The sequence below is a fragment of the Pongo pygmaeus genome, chromosome 3, assembly GCF_028885625.2.
Source record: "Pongo pygmaeus isolate AG05252 chromosome 3, NHGRI_mPonPyg2-v2.0_pri, whole genome shotgun sequence".
NCBI lineage: Eukaryota > Metazoa > Chordata > Mammalia > Primates > Hominidae > Pongo > Pongo pygmaeus.
Window position 1 is genome coordinate 177,091,792 of NC_072376.2, and position 16,365 is coordinate 177,108,156.

The 16,365-nt window shown below is 35.1% G+C and overlaps 1 protein-coding gene across 5 annotated transcripts in view; it reads right to left on the reverse strand.

Annotated features, from left to right (window-relative positions):
* Positions 1–16,365, reverse strand: part of MARCHF1 (membrane associated ring-CH-type finger 1) — an 844,416-nt gene that overhangs the window by 471,789 nt on the left and 356,262 nt on the right. The window contains exon 1 of one of the 5 annotated variants that reach the window (XM_063664259.1): positions 7,620–7,700. The exons of 3 other annotated variants lie outside the window; for them this stretch is intronic. The gene's annotated coding sequence lies outside the window, so the exon portion shown is untranslated. Of the gene's footprint in view, positions 1–7,619; positions 7,701–16,365 lie in introns of those variants that run through there. One more of the 5 variants, XM_063664255.1, reaches the window with a different exon arrangement.

A 16,365-nucleotide genomic window follows, 5' to 3' on the forward strand; every position in this document is an offset into this window, starting at 1 on the left:
TCTTTGAAAAGATAAATAAATCAAAAGAAAAGTAAAAATACTCTATGTTACCAATAACAAAGATAAAAGAGGAAACATTACTATATATTTAACAAATACAAAAATAATTTTAAAAATTATGATCAATTTTATGTCATTAAAATTGAAAAATTAGATAAAATATTTAAATTTCTTTAAAAATGTATATTAAGAAAAGTGAAACATGAAAACAAAGTGTGAGTAGCCCTATTTTTAGTAAAGCAATTAAATTAATAATTTAAAACTTTCCAACAGGACAACAGACTTCCAGTTTTAAAACAGCTGTGTAGAAGAAAGCTAGCTTCACTCCCCTTGCAAAACAAAAACAAATATACAGCACCAGGATTTTCACCAGCAAGTGAACAAACTCTGAGCAGATGGTGGGATAATTGGACTTCCACATTCACAATGTCCCTCCCTGCAACTCTGCTTGGCAACAAGTGCATGGTAATCTTCCCCCAACTTATGGTTTCTATACTACAGAAAATGAGATGGAGGTGGTCAACCAGCTTCTGTGCCATCTTGGGTGCCCTTACAGGAGACCTGTCCCTGCCTTAACCCATGGGAAAATTCATGACTGTCTGAAAGGAAAAATATTTCTGAGGACAGGTAGAGAAAAACAGAGGAAGTGGGACTACCATCCCCAGGCTTGGAAACAATGCTCTATAACTTAGTCAAAGAAGATGACAAATAAGAGTGGCTATTTAGCAGCACCACATTGTAGGAGTTACATTTCACAGGGCCATTGGGCATAAACACCTATCCAGCCTTACCATGCTGCTGGGATAATCTGTTTGAGACCTATCCCATTTGAAACAGGTAGCAGTCCTATCTAAGGAATCACCTAGAACCAAAAAGGAGATAGTGATCAAGCAATAAAGATTTCCCAAGCAAACATATCCAATGAAAACCAAAACAAGCTAATAATAAACTAAAATAAATTACTTATCATCCAAAGCAAAGATATAGATGTATATCCACGAGAAACAAACAAAAAAAACACAGAACCATGACCTCGACAAAAGGATAAGCAAAGATCCAGTGACAGACCCTAATGAGGCAATAAATTGTAAGTTCTCTGAAAAAGAATTCAAAATAGCAGATTTAAGAAGACACAGTGATCTCCAAGATAACACAGTAAAGCAATTCAGAAATTTTTCAGAGAAATTTGACAAAAATTGAAATAATAATTTCAAAAATCGAACAGAAATCATGGAACTAAAAAAGACATTTGTTGCACTGAAGAACTCATTAGAGGCTCTCAACAGCAGAGTGGACAAGGAGAGAAAAATACCAGTAAGCTTGAAGACTGTGGCTATGTGAAAATACACAGTCAGAGGAGAAAAATGAAAAATAAAAAAAGGAAAGGAATGAAAACCACCTACAAGATATAGAAAATTACCTCAAATTAACAAATCTAAGAGTTATTGGTGTTGAGAGGGAGCTGAAAATGTGTTAAAAGTGCAAAGTTTATTCAAAGAAATCATAACAGAAAACTATCCAAAAATTGAGAGAGATGTAAATATCCAGATACAGGCAGTCCTAAGAACACCAAGCATATTCAACCCAAAAAGACTATGCCAAGGTATATAATAAACTCTCAAATTTCAAGAACAAAGAGAGGGTTCTAAAAGCAGCAAGAGAAAAGAAGCCAATAAAATTAAATGAGCTCCAATTTGTCTGGAGACTTCTCAACAGAAACCATACAGGTCAGAAAGGAGTGGAATATTTACGTAGTAGACAAAGAAAAAGAAGCACCATCCAAGAATACTATGTATCCAGCAAAATTATTCTTCAAATATAAATGAGAGATAAAACCTTTCACAAACAAACAAAAGCTGAGATAATTCACCACCATCATTCCCATCTTATAAGAAATAATAGAGGGAGCTCTGAAATCTGGAAAAAAAAAAAAAATGAACTTGCAAAAAGACAACTTTTCGGCCAGGTGCGGTGGCTCACGCCTGTAATCCCAGCATTTTGGGAGGCCAAGGCGGGCGGATCACGAGGTCAGGAGATCAAGACAATCCTGGCTAGCATGGTAAAACCCCGTCTCTACTAAAAATACAAAAAATTAGCTGGGCGTGGTGGCGGGCACCTGTAGTCCCAGCTACTCGGGAGGCTGAGGCAGGAGAATGGCGTGAACCCGGGAAGTGGAGCTGGCAGTGTGCTGAGATCGTGCCACTGCACTCCAGGCTGGGTGACAGAGCGAGACTCCATCTCAAAAAAAAAAAAAAGAAAGAAAAAAAAGAGAAAACTTTTCAAGGTATAAAACCCACAGGTAAAATTAAGCACTCAGACAAACCCAGAATATCCTACTACTGTAAATGTGGTGTGCAATCCACTCATAATTCTAGGATGAAGCCCATATGCAAATCTATCAAAAACAATAATAGCTATAGCAACAAGTAAAGAGATAGGTAATATAAAAATATGTGAGTTGAGACAAGCAAAAGTCAAAATGTGGAAGATATAAAGTTAACATGTAGAATTTCTTTCTCTGTGTGTGTGTGTGTGTGTGTGTGTGTGTGTGTGTTTGCCCTGGTTTCTTTCTATTTTTCTATTTGTGATCTAAGATAAGTTGTCATCTCTTTAAAATAACTTGCTATATCTATAGAATTATTTTTGTAAGCCTTATGGTAAGCAAAGCACAAAAACTTATAATGGATTTACTAAAAATAAAAAGCAACAAATTAAACTGTACTACAAGAAAAAAAACACTTATCCACAAAGGAAGAGAGTAAGAAAGAGGAAAATGAGAGTCTCATAACAGCCAGAAAACAGGTAACAAAATGTCAGGAGTAAGTACTCACTCTATCAATAACACTTATTAATAACTCTGAATGTAAATAGTCTCAATTCTCCAATTAAAAGGCATATAGTGGCTGAACAAATTTAAAAAACCAGGACCCAACTATATGTTTCATTCAAGAAACACACTTTACCTATAAAGATGCATATAGGCTGAAAGTAAAGGAGTAATAAAAGATATTCCATGCAACTGGAAACCAATAAAGAGCAGAAGTAGTTATACTAATATCAGATAAAACAGACTATAAATCTAAGTTTATAAAAAGAGGAGAATAAGTTCATTACATAATCATAAAGGGGTCAGTTCAACAACAGAATATAACAGTCATAAATATGTGTGCACTCAACACCAAAGGTCACAAGTATGTAAAGTAAACATGAACAGATCTAAAGGGAGAAACAGAATGCAAAACAATAACAGTAGGCAACTTTAACACCACACTCTCAGTAATGGACAAGTCATCTAGACAGAAAATAAAACGAAAAACAATGGGATAAAACTACATATTAGATAAAATAGACCTAACTGGCATTTACATAACATTTCATCCAACTGCTGCAGAATATTATTTTCATCACTACATGGATCAACCTCCAGAATAGACCACATCTTAGGCAAAAATACAAGTCTGTACAAATAAAAAAAAGCAGAAATCATGTCAAGTATCTTTTCTGACCACAATGGAATAAAACTAGAAATCAATAATAAGAGGAACTCGGGAAATAGACAAACACATAAAATTTAAACAACATACTTCTGAAGAACCAGTGAGTCAATTGAGAAGTTAAGAAGTACATTTAAACATTTCTTGAAACAAATGAAAAGGAATATAACATGCCAAAATATATGGGATATGGCAAAAACAGTAAGAAGAGAGATTATAGCAAGAAACACCTATATCAAAAAAGTTGAAAGACTTCAAATAAACAACCTAATGATGTACCCCAAGGGAAAAAAACCCAATTAGTAGAAGGAAAGAAGTAATACATATTCTTTAGAGCAGAAATAAATGAAATTGAGACCAAAAAGTACAAACGCCAAATGAAACATAAACACGGTGTTTGGAAAAAATTAAAAAATTGGTGAGCCTTCAGCTAGACTAAGAATAAAGGATAGAAGACCCAAATAAATAATATCAGAAACATAAAAGAATATGTAAAAACTGAGACCTCAGTAATGCAAAGAATCATTAGATACTATTATGAGCAACTACACACCAGTAACTTAGAAAACCTAAAATAAATTCCTGTACACATACAACCTATGAAGATTGAACCCTGAAAAAAGAGAAAACCTCAAAAAATCAATTAAGAAATAATAAAATTGAGCCATAATAACAAGTCTCTCATTAAATAAAAGTCCAGGACCTGATAACTTCCCTGCTGAATTTTACCAAGCATTTAAAAAAGTAATGCAAATTCTACTCAAACTCTTTTAAAAATTAAAGAGGAGGAAATACTTCTAAGCTCATCTCACAAGGCCAACATTACACTGATACCAAAAGCAGATGAAGATACAATAAAGAAATAAAACTAAGAGCCAATATCATTGATTAACATAGATGCAAAGTTCTCAACAAAATACTACCAAACTGAAATCAACATGTTAAAAAATCATTCGCCATGATCAAGTGGGATTCATCCAGAAATGCAAGGATGGTTTAACTTATACAAATCCATAAACATGATACATCACATTAACAGAATCAAGAAAAATCAAACCATGTGATTATTGCAATAGATGCTGAAAAGCATTTGACAAAATTCAACATCCCTTAATGATAAAAAAAAAGCCCTCATTACAATGGGTACAGAAGGAATGTATCTCAAAATAAAAAAGTCCATATATAACAGCTACCATCATACTGAATGGAGAAAAACTGAAAGACTTCCTTTTAAGGTTTGGAAAAATACAAGGATGCCTACCTTTACCATTTCTATTCAACAAATATTGAAACTACTGGACAGAGCAATTAGGCAAGAGAAAAAGATAATGAATATCTGAATTAGAAAAAAAGTCAAATTATCCTTGTTTGAGTATATTATTTTAGCTTTAGAAAAACCTAAAGACTCCATCAAGAAACTTTTTTGTTTGTTTGTTTGTTTGTTTTGAGGCAGAGTCTCACTCTGTCATGTAGGCTGGAGTGCAGTGGCACAATCTCGGCTCACTGCAACCTCTGCCTCCCAGGTTCAAGCGATTCTCCTGCCTCAGCCTCCCAAGTAGCTGGGACTACAGGAGCGTGCCACCACGCTCAGCTTTCTTTTTTTTCTTTTTTTTTTTTTTTTTTGTATTTTTAGTAGAGATGGGGTTTCACCACGTTAGCCAGGATGGTCTCAGTCTCTTGACCTCATGATCCACCAGCCTCAGCCTCCCAAAGTGCTGGGATTACAGGAGTGAGCCACCGTGCCTGGCCAAAAACTCTTAAAACTGATAAATTCAGTAAAGTTGCAGTATACAAAATAAACAATAAAATCAGAAACATTTCTATATTGCAGTGGCAATCAATCAGGAAAAGATACATATATCCCATTTATATTACCTACAGACAAAATAAAATACCTAGGAATAAACTTAAAGAAATGAAAGACCTATACAAGGTAAATTATAAAACATTAATGAAAGAAACTTAAGACACAAAAATATGAAAAGATATTTCATGCTCATGATTTAGAAGAATTAATATTTTTAAAACGATAACACTACCCAAAGCAATCTACAGATTAAATGCAATCCCTGTCAGAATACCAATGTTATCATTCACAGAAATAGAAAAAATAATCCTAAAATTTATATCAAGCACAAAAGACACCAAATAGCCAAAGCAATCCAGAACAAAAATAACAAACTTGGAAACATCATACTATCTGCCTTCAAAATTTACTACAAAGCTGTAGTAACCACAGCATGGTACTGGCATAAAAACAGACACATAGACCAATGGAACAGAATGGAAAACCCAGATATAAATCCACACATTTACAGCCAACTCATCTTTAACAAAGTTGCCAAAAATATGCAATGGTGAAAGAAAAGTCTCTTCAATAAATGATGCTAACAAAAACCTGGATAATGACATGCAGGAGAATAAAACTAGACCCCTATTCTCGAACCATGCCCCAAATTCAAATAAAAATGGATGGAAGATCTAAGTCTAAAATCTGAAGCTATGAAGCTACTAGAAAAAAAAATATTTGGGAACAGACTCCTGGACATTGGTGTGGGCAAAGATTTTTTGTGTAAGACCTCGAAAGTACAGGCAATAAAACCAAAAATTGACAAATGAGATCATATCAAGCTAAAAACCTTCTGCACAGCAAAGAATACAATCAACAAACTGAAGAGACAACCCGCAGATGTTGAGAAAATGTTTGCAAACTATATACCTGACAAGTTGTTAATAACCAGAATATATGAAAAGCTCAAACAACTCAATAGAAAAAAAAAATAACTCAATTAAAAACTGGGCAAAAGACCTGAACATACATTTCTGCAAAAGAAACATATACATGGCCAATAGGTATCTTTAAAAATGCTCAACATCAATAACCATCAGAGAAACACAAGTGAGAATGAAAATGAGATACAAATATCATCTCATCCTAGTTACAACGGCTTATATCAAAGAGACAGTTAATAACAGATGCTGGCAAGATGTGGGGAACAGAAAACACTTGCACACTGTTGGTGAGAATATAAATTAGTACAGCTATTGCAGAGTCAGTATGAAGGTTCCCCAAAAAAACTAAAAATAGCACCTTCAATAGGAACCAGAAAGTCATGTGAGGTATCACAGTACCTGGTTTGAACATAATATCGAGGAAAGAGGTGTTGAAGAGAGTAGGTAAGACACTCTTGCATTGCCTACACCTCACCTACCCTAATTACAGGCGGCACAGATGGGGAGAAAATGTGTTTTGCGGGGAGGGAGAGCAAAGTGAGTGTGGAGCACTACATTGGAACTCACTTCTGCCATGTCACAGCAGAACACAGCACAGTGCAGAATTCTGAGAGTGCTCATGGAGGGAGCACATCTAGACCAGCCCTGGGCCAGAGGGAAATTTCTTACACCAGCAGGAAAAACCTGAGTCCTAGCTAGCTTCACCACTAGCTGACGAAATTGGCCTGGGTCCCAGAATAAATTTAAGTGGCAGTCAGGACACAAGGCTCACAGTCCTAGGGCAAGTCCTGTTGCTGCACTGGTTTTGTAGGCAAGGGACTTGGGGTGCAACACCAACTGTGGTGTCCAAATGAATGCCTGTGTCACCCCTCCTACAACTCCAGGCACTGTAGCCTCAGTAAAGATTCCTTCTGCTTGACAGAAGGTGAGGACAGAGTACAGAAGACTGCATCTTGCAACTTGGGTGCCACCTGAGCCAAAGTAAAATGAAGCATCAGGAAAATTCCTGAAACCCCAGATTCCAGGTCTTTGCTCCTGGATGGTGCTTATAGATACACCTTCGGTCAGAAGGGATTCCACTGCCTTGATAAGAAGGACCCAGCTGAATTAACCAACTGCTGACTAAAGTGGTCTTGGGCTTTGAGTAAAGAGCAGCAGCAGCAGCAGCCAGGCAATTGTGGCCACAGGCTTTGGGTGAGTCCCAGTATTTTGCTGCTCTGTAAAAATTTGGATGTGACCCTGAACAGTGCCAGCTATGGTGGACATGAGAGTGTCCACATCACCCCTTTCCCCAATTTCAGATAGCCCAGGGCCAAGACAGACTCCTTTTGATTGGGGAAAAGAAAGTGAGAGACTTTGCCTGGTGACCCAGGGAATTCTCCCTTATCTTACCCAGGTTCACCAAGCAGTGTCTATAGGAGGCGGCAGGATTTGCACCATTCCTGAGCTTATGGAGCCCCCTAGTGCTGAAACAGTTGCCATGACCACAGGCTTTGGTCACAATACTCACTCCCCTTGGAATTTGTAAAAAGCCCTCTCAAGAGTGCATATAAACAAGCCCAGACGGTGAAGATTAGTTTAAATATATGTCTTCCATGCCCAGACATCAGTGAAGGCCCTCAAGCACCAAGAACATCCAGTAAAACATGACCTCACCAAACACACAAAATAAGGCACTAGCAACCAATACTGAAGTGATGGAGATACGTGACCTTTCAGACAGGGGATTCAAAATCGTTGTATTGAGGAAGTTTGATAAATGTCAAGATAACACAAAGAAGGAATTCAAAATTCTATCACAAAAATTTAACAAAGTGACTGAAATCATTAAAAAATTCAAGCAGATATTCTGGAGCTTAGAAATACAATTGAGAAACATAAAAATGCATCAGAGTCTCTCAGCTGCAGCACTGATCAAGCAAGAAAGAATTAATGAGCTCAAAGATAGATTATATCAATATACACAATTAGAGGAGAAAAAAGAAAAAGGATAAAGGAGATAAAGAATGCCTTAAAAAATCTAGAAAATAGCCTCAAAAGGACAAATATAGGAGTTATTGGCCTTAAGGAGGATGGAAAGAGAGAGAAAGTTTATTCAAAGAAATAATAACAGAAAATCTTCTAAAACTTGGGAACGATATGAATATCCAAGTACAAGAAGATTAAAAAAAATCCAATAAATTTAACCCAAATAAGACTACCTCAAGGCATGTAATAAACTCTCAAAGGTCAAGGATACAGAAAGGATCCTAAAAGCAGCAAGAAAAAAGAAGCAAATAACATATAAAGGAGTTCTGATGTGTCTAGCAGCATAAACTGTACGGGTCACGAGGAAGTGGGATGACAAAGTCAAAGGCTGAAGGAAAAAAAAAAATCTTTCAACCTAGAATACTATATTAATCAAAATTATCCTTCAAACACAAACTAGAAATAAAGACTTTCCTAGACAATCAAAAGCTGAAGAATTTGTCAACACCAGACTTGCCTTAAAAGACATGCTAAAGGGAGGCCGGGCATGGTGACTCACACCTGTAATTCCAGCACTTTGGGAAGCTGAGGCAGGTGGATCACGAAGTTAAGAGATCAAAACCATCCTGGGGAAAATGGTGAAACCCCATCTCCACTAAAAATACAAAAAAACTTACCTGGGCGTGGTGGTGCACCTCGGTAGTCCCAGTTACTTGGGAGGCTGAGGCAGGAGAATCGCTTGAACCTGGGAGGCAGAGGTTGCAGTGAGCCAAGATCGCACCACTGCACTCCAGCCTGGAGACAGAGTGAGAGTCTATCTCAAAAAAAAAAAAAAAAAGTAAAGAGAGAAAACAAAAAGTAAAAAAAATGAGGACAGGGTGGATTAAAAAAGTGTAGAGGTTTTTAGTTTTCTCTTTGTTTTTTTGTTTGCTTTCTTTCCTTTCTTTGTAATTAGAGTTAAGCTGTCATCACTTCAAACTAATTTGTATAAAATGTTATTTGCAAGCCTTATGGTAACCACAAAACAAAAACTTACAATAGATAAATAAAAATAAAAAGGAAGAAATAACAACATACTACGGGAGAAAAACACTTTTACATAAAGAAGACAGGAAGGAAGGGAGGACCACCCAAACTACCACAAAACAGATAACACAATGGCAGTAGTAAGTCTTTACCTATCAGTAATAACAATGAATGTAAATGGACTAAATTATTCAAAAGACATAGAGTGGTGGAATCAATAAAAAACAAGACCCACATATATGATGCTTACAAGAAACTCACTTCACCTATAAAAACACATATAGATTGAAATTAAAAGAATGGAAAAAATATATTCCATGGAAATGTAACTAAAAAAAGCAGGAGTAGCTATAGTTACATCAAATAAAATATATTTCAAGAAAAAAACTGAAAATGGTCATTATATAATGATAAAGGGATTGATACAGCAAGGTAATAGAACAATTATAAATATACATGCATCCAATGCTGGAGCACTCAGATATATAAAGCAAATATTATTAGAGCAAAAAAGAGAGAGATCCCAATACCATAATAGCTTGAGACTTCAAAACCCATTTTCAGCATTGGAGAGATCATCTTGACAGAAAATCAACAAACAGACATCAGACTTAATATTTACTACAGACCAAATAGACCTAATAGACATGATCTGATTTCAAATTACACCACAAAGCTATAGTAAACAAAACAATATGGTACTAGCATAAAAAAAAGATGCCTCAAACAATGGAACAGAATAGATAATACAGTTATAAATCTATCCATTATGGTTATCTCATTTTTGACAAAGGTGCCAAGGACATTTGATGGGTAAAGCACAGTATCTCCAATAAATAGTGCTTAAAAAACTGGATATCCGTATGCAGAAAAATGAAACTAGACCCTTACCTCTCACCATGTACAAAAATCGAGTAAAAATGGATTAAAGACTTACATCTAAAAACTGTAACTATAAAACCACCAGAAGAAAACACTGGGGTAACACTTTAGGACATTGATGAGGGCAAACATTTGTTGAGTAAGAGCTCAAAAACACAGCCAACCAAATCAAAAATAGACAAATGAGATCACATCAAGCTAAAAAAGCTTCTGCACAGCAAATAAAGCAATTAACAAACTGAAAAGATAGCCTACAGAATATGAGAAAGTGTTTGCAAACTTCCAATCTAACAAGGGATTAACAACCAGAATACATAAGGATCTCAAACAACTCAATAGCAAAACAAACAAAACAAATAATCTTATTTAAAAATGGGCAAAAGATCTGAAAAGGTATTTCTGAAAGAAGATATGCAAATGGCCAAAAGTATATGAAAAACATGCTCAGCATCACTAACTATCAGAAAAAATGCATTACAATGAGATATTATTTCATCCCAGTTAAAATGGCTTATATCCGAAAGGCAAGCAATAACAAATGCAGAGAAAGAGGAGCCTTTATATACTGTTGGTAAGAATGTAAGTTACCAACATACAGCAACTATGGAAAACAGTATAAACTTTCCCCAAAAAAACTAAAAACAGAACTACCATGTGATCCAGCAATCCCACTGCTGGGTATATGTTCATAATAAAGGCAATCAATATATCAAAAATATATTTGCACTCCCATGTATTACAGCAGTACCCACAACAGCTAAGATATGGAATCAACCTCAGTATCCATTAATGGATGAATGGACAAAGAAAATATTATACATATTGTATTAGTCCATTTTCAGACTGCTATAAAGAACTTCCCTGAGACTGGGTAGTTTATAAAGTAAAGAGGTTTAATTGACTCACAGTTCCATATGGCTGAGGAGGCCTCAGGAAACTTACAATTATGGCAGAAAGGGAAGCAGGCACATCTTACATGCAGCAGGCAAGGAGCGTGTGAAGGAAGCGAAGGGGGAAGAGCCCCTTATAAAGCCATCAGGTCTCATGAGAACTCACTATCACAAGACGAGCATGGGGGAAACTGCCCCCATGATCGATCCAATCATCTCACACTAGGTCTCTCCCTCAACACATGGGGATTGCAATACAAGATGAGATTTGGGTGGGGACACAAAACCTAACCATATCACATATACACAATGGAACATTATTAAGCCATAAAAAAGAATGCAATAAAATGGATGGAACTGGAGGGCATTTTAAGTGAAATAAGCCAGGAAGAGAAAGACAAATATCACACGCGTTCACTAATACGTAGGAGCTAAAGAAAAATAACTCATGGAGATAAGGAGTACAATGATGGTAACTAGAGGCTGGAAAGGATGCTGGGGAGGGGAGAATAAAGAGAGGATGGTTAATGAGTACAAAAATACAGTTAGATAGAATGAATAGGATCTAATGCTCAGTAGCACAATAGGGAAACTATAGCTAACAATAATTTGTTGTACATTTCAAAATAAAAGAGTGGAATTGGAATGTTTCAAACACAAGGAAATGATAAATAATTGTGATAGATATCCCATTTACCCTAATTTGATCATTATACATAGTATGCTTGTATCAAAACATCACATGTACCCTATAAATATGTACAATAATTATGTATCCATTATAATTAAAAATTAAAAATTGAAAGAAACCCTCATGAACCTAAAGTCCAAAATATTTCAAATAATTTTAATGAGATGTATCTAACAATACTTGAAAATCATAATCCATCATGATAAATGCGGCTTATCCCAAATAAGCAAAATTGGTTCAACAATTTAAAAAATTACTGTATTCCTTTATACTAAGGACCTAAAAAAAAGGATTAAAGATAGGGCACTCTCTCAACTTGATACAGGATATTTAGGATATTTATGAAAAACTTGTATTTATGAAAAACATCACACTTAATGATTAACAAACAAACTGAGTGCTTTCCCTGCAACATCAGGAATGTTCAATCACATTATTTCTAGTTAATACTGAATTAGGGTTCTAGCCAGTTCAATAAGGCAAGAAAGGAAGTAAAAGTTATGCTGAATGTTAAAAGAAAAGCCTACACAAAACAAAATTGTTTTTATTCTAAAAACATAATCAGTTCTACAGAAAAGCCTAATGAACCTCACAGAAAGAAATTACAATTAATTGAATTAAGACAAATTACACAATTGAAAACCAATGTGCAAAATGTCAATTGTATTTATATATTCTGACCACAAACAATAATAAGTTATAATTTTCCAAAACACCATTTACAATAGCATCTAAATCAACAATACTTAAAGATAAATTAAAGTATATGTAAGACCTAGCCACTGAAAACTACAAAATGCTGCTGAAATAAAGATAAATAAATACATATATTATTGTATGTTTATTTGAGTATCAATATAATTATATGAATTCTTCCTAAATATATTTATAGATTCAATGCAGTAACAAGCAAAGTCTTAGTACCCTCTGTATAAAATTTTATACTCTAATTATAAAGTTTATATGAAAATGCAAAGAACCTAAATTAGCAAAAAAAAAGTTGAAAAACATCAAAGTTGAGGAACATGCATTATCAGGTTTCAAGATTTTATAAAAAGCCACAGGAATTAAAACTTTGTGGTGTTGGTATATGGATGGACAAATGGATCAAGAGAAATAAATAGAAAGTTTCGGAGTACACCCACACATATGCAGTCAATTGATTTTTCTACAAATGTGCCAGGATAATTCATCAAAAATAATTATATATTTTTTAAACAAATGGTCTGGTAATATCTGTGTATATATTTGGAAATAAATAAAAATTGAACTTTGCTTCACAGCATATACAAAATTTCACTCAAATTAGAGCAAAGATCAAAATATAAGATTCAAGACTATAAAACTTCTAAAAGGAAATACAGGATTAATTTTTTTGGCTAAGTAAATTTTTTTTTTTTTTGCTAAAAGAAATTCAGATCATACATAAAAATTGATAAACTTTATTCAAATAACAACTACCATGTCTTTGAAAGACACTGTTAAAGAAATGAAAAGGCAAGCTATGACATGGAAAGACACATTTAACATATATGGCAAAATATGATTATAAATATATATTTATACCTTAACCTCTGTCTATTTAGACATAGTTATATATTCCAAATATGGAAAAGAGCTGTTATCACTCAATAATAGGAAGACAATCCAATATAAAATTGGCAAATTATTTTAATGACTGTTTCATCAAAGAAGATATATACTTGATAAATAAGCATATCGAAAATGCCCAATATAATAAATAATCTGAGAAATGCAAATTAAACCACAGATACCACTACATAACCCATTAGTAAAACATATTTTAAAAAGTTACTATATTATTATGCTTGTGTTTATTATATTTACATACTATTATATAATTGACATAGCTTCCTGATAAATTAAACTTTCTGCCTTTTATTGCTACTTTTGCTTATCGTAATAACGCAATGGACGCATCACAGAATGTGACACGGTGGTTTTCAAATCAATAATTTTCATACGAAGGACAAAGTGCTATCGGATGGCACTTAGATTATTTCGCAACAACCATCTACTAAGTTAGTTCCTCCAAGTTTTACCTTTAAAATCCGTAATCCACAAGAGAGGTTACTATATTGGTCCTTCATAAATTGCCTGTGATTTTGTGAAAGTGTTTGTTTCTTATTTCCTGCTGATCTCTCTTCTATTCTTCTCAGCTCTGTATCCTGGGGCTGATTACCATAGACTACACCTTGGTCTTCTGCCTTTGGCTGGGTTTGGTAAATGGGAGGCACCAGCAAAAGCATGAAGAGTGCCAGGTGAGTGAGGTTAGGGTATTCGTCTTCCAATTCTCTCTGTTTCTTACATTTACAACAGTACTTGCTTTCCTCTTTAGCTATAACACCTGTTGAGTGGGTCTTCAATTGCTCTAGGTCTCTCCAGGTGCACTGCATTTTCTTTGCTGTTCCCTGAAGGATTTCCACTACTATAATTATTCACTAAGTGCCTCACTATCCCTTTTTGGTTCACTTAATTCTTCCGTCTTTAAATTATTTTTAGTAAAACTATTTTGAGAATGCCATCTGTTTTCCACCACAGCCCTAAATGATACAATAACTGGTATCATGAGTGATGTTCTGGGATGGGTTTGCTCTCTTATCTGTGAGCAGATGGAAAACCCCATTGTTGAGGGAAATAGAACACTGCAATCTGTGACAAAGTAGCATCGCAATTTTCAATTTCTCACTAGAATGATGTGAAATTAATTACCGATTGAGCACAAAGCACTGGGAAATCAATTGTCTTTGACACTTAGTGGATATGGCAAAAATGGTGATTGCAAAGGTTACAGAATGAGGCAAAACTGCTTCTGACAATTCTGGAGAGTTTACACAAAGATAAATATATACTTAAAACACTGAGCTCCCAATTCATGTCACAGGTGGAGATCCAGAATATCTTAATAGCAGTCTTAAAACAATCCTTTATTTGGGATAGTATAGGCCAGACATGGCTGAAGACAAAGCCTGAGGCCTAATTGTAAGGGTGTAGAGTTGCAGTGTTAGTGAAATGTCCAACTTGACAAATTGTTTATGCTAAGAAAAGTTGTTGGGAAAAAGTAGAACCATGAGATTAGGGCAAAAACAGGCAAAACTGAAACTCATTTGTTGTTGTTGTTGTTGTTTTGTTTGTTTTAGTTAAGGAAAGGACAAAAATAGAAGTGAGTGTAAAGACAGTGGAATCTAAGGGATATTCCCTCCAATCCATTTCTGTCCTTTTTTTTTTTTTTTTTTTCTCCTGTAGTGAACACTGAGAGGCTAACTTCTATGGACCATATCACCCAGACCAGTTGGGAAGCAAAAGCCAGGTAAATTGAGGCAGGTTGTTAGAAGCAGATAATTTATTTCCTGGGCTAACTCCTGCCTAATTGTGGTCTAGCCAGTGGCTGCTTTCCTCATCAAATGAAACTTCTCTTAGGCAGCATCTCTCTTCCAGGACTTTATCTCTTACTGGGTCATGGTAATATCATTTAATTCTCCTGCTCCATCAACTCTGTGGATAAAATGGTGTCCTGCTGATACTAGTCTCAGAGTGCTTCACCATCCCATTTTTTATTTACGGGGTCTTTGTTTTTCCTTGAGCCTTTGAAATTAAGCCTTTGTGAATTAAAAAAGTTAATCTCTATCAAGTCCAATTTTTCTTTTCTGAGCTTGGCTTTTTGTGTTATATCACAAAACTCTTTGCCTGACAAAAAGACAAAATATTTTCTCCTATAGTTTCTTACAGAAGTTTTATCATTTTACATTTTATATTTGAAAATATGGTCCATTTTTGACCAGCCTGGCCAACGTGGTGAAACCCTCTCTCTACTAAAAATACCAAAAATTTAGCCGGGCTTAGTGGCGGATGCCTATAATCCCAGCTAGTCAGGAGATGGGGACAGGAGAATCGCTTGAACTTGGGAGGCGGAGGTTGCAGTGAGCTGAGATTACATTCCAGCCTGGGCAACAAGAGTGAACCTCCATCTCAAAAAAAAAATTATATATATATATATATGTATATGGTCCATTTTTAGTTAGTTTTACATATGGTGTGAAATACACATCCAGGTTAATTTTATTGTCTATGGAAATCCAAATGTTCAGCAACATTTGTTGAAAAAATATTTTATATGATATTTTGGTAGAGTAAAAGCCTTCCATCAATTCCAAATATTCCCTCCTATTCTTTGTGCAATTTTTGTTATATATTTATTTTACTTTTACATGTTATACAAGCACAATATATTGTCATTATTTTTTCTTTAGTTAAACCCCGTTGATTGTGCAATGTCTCTTGCCAAGAGCACTGATAACATTGTCCCAAGACCTCCTCTTCTTTATAACTGTACTGTCCAATACATAAGCTACTAGCCAAGTGTGACTAATTAAATTAAACTAAAATTCACTTTTGATTGAAGACAAGAAGGATGACTGGAAGGATAACCAGAGCCAGGAAGCACTGCTTCCAATGAGACAGACCAAAATATAGAGTAAACCAACATACTTTGGCAGATCTTTGGACAGAGAACACTGACAGTCAATGGAGAACTGACACAGAAACCAAGGCTGAAGAGAAAGCTGAAAACCATGTGGGGTACACAAATGCTAGGGCTACCTGAATGGCTCCAGAGAAAGAGGTGAGTTAAGGGAAGGATGGACAGCCCATTCTTGCCACA